Source organism: Geospiza fortis, unplaced genomic scaffold (genome assembly GCF_000277835.1).
Source record: "Geospiza fortis unplaced genomic scaffold, GeoFor_1.0 scaffold265, whole genome shotgun sequence".
Classification (NCBI taxonomy): Eukaryota; Metazoa; Chordata; class Aves; order Passeriformes; family Thraupidae; genus Geospiza; species Geospiza fortis.
The window spans coordinates 833141-834537 of NW_005054393.1; the positions used below are offsets into that span (position 1 = coordinate 833141).

General features: G+C 41.6%; 1 protein-coding gene across 1 annotated transcript in view; it reads left to right on the forward strand.

Annotated features, from left to right (window-relative positions):
• The first annotated feature begins 1013 nt into the window (after positions 1-1013).
• Positions 1014-1397, forward strand: part of SUGCT (succinyl-CoA:glutarate-CoA transferase) — a 316299-nt gene continuing 315915 nt past the window's right edge. The window contains exon 1 of the mRNA XM_031060861.1: positions 1014-1156. The gene's annotated coding sequence lies outside the window, so the exon portion shown is untranslated. The remainder of the gene's footprint in view (positions 1157-1397) is intronic.

Here is a 1397-nt window from a genome sequence, read left to right on the forward strand (position 1 = left end):
TCCTGCTCTGTTCTCACGTACATATTAATGCAAATCCTCAACAGCTCTGTAAAAAATGGTAAAGATTTTTTATTGTTATTTATTTCTGTCAGTACAACAAAGCACTACTCGGTTTAAGGGCATTGCAACATAGGAAAATTAAGAAGGGCTGTCAGAACAGCAGTTAACAAAAGTTAAATATTAAAATAAGCAGAAAGTTTCTGTGCTTTATATACCAGTCTTGCTTTTCTTTAGCTTTAAACGGGTTTTGGTTTGTTTTTTTACAATGTGTTAAAGTGTTTGTTTGTTACAGCAAACACTATATTCACAGGGAACTCATTTCCCCACTATGTTATACAATCTCTCTGTGAAAAATGAGGCAGTATCTTTTAAATTCTAAAATGGAAAGAGACTAAACCTGCTCATTTACATTTTTTGATAATCCTTTAGTCTGGAAGACTATGTGTTTTTATTGTGCACACAAGGAATGCCATGTCTACAGAAGACGGTTTATCAATGTAACTTACCAAATTATCTGTCTCATTTCAAAAAAGCACAGTTTAATTTAAACCCTTTTCATACCATATGAATTAGAAATACATACCGTTGTGCACATGTTGAGTTTTACTGGGGTAATTGTGCTGATTCATTTCTTCTTGTTGACAAATCTACAAAGCATCCATGTAGTACTTTTGTTTACACACAGCACCTCCAATCCACAGACCTGTCATGCAGATTTTCTCTATGTTTTTCCTTAGCATTTAGGCAGACTGACATGTGACATGTCTTAAGCCTGTGCTGTTCATCATGCTCATTTTCAAGCAGTCAGAAGTTTCAGTTGCTTTTGAGATACAGGAGTTGTCTTATCCTCACGTATTTCTGACAAACAAATGCCAAACCTCTGTGCAGCCTTTTTTATCCTGTTAGAGAGGCAAGAAGACACCATGGTGTTCCTGTAACAAGTCTTCTCCTCTGTCCTAACACCTAAAAGTAGTCTGAGGGTACTTCGTTCAGGGAAGAGTTGCTCAAAGGTCAGTTCAAGCTAACCCTTCCATAAGTAGACCCAGCTGAAGATACAGCTTGCAGTGTGAGTGATATTGCACCTTCAGTGACGGCGAAATGAGGGGAAGGATCTCCCTCGTGCCGCTGAGCGCATCCAGTGCGGCTGCCTGCCTTGGTAAGTGCGGAAAACCCTTCTGGGTGGTGGTGGAAGGGTTTCTACTTTTATTCGACCTTGGCAATGTTGTATGTCACGAGCTGGAATGTTGTATGTACGCCGAGCTGGAAGTTCAAATTTCCAGCCGTCAGACAGCGGAATTCCCGCCGCGAACATCTGCAGGACGCCTCCCTGCTTTCTGAAGTCCAGGCGGGAGTGCTTGATGGCACAGGAGGAGCGCCCCGTCCCGCCGTGCCGCGCA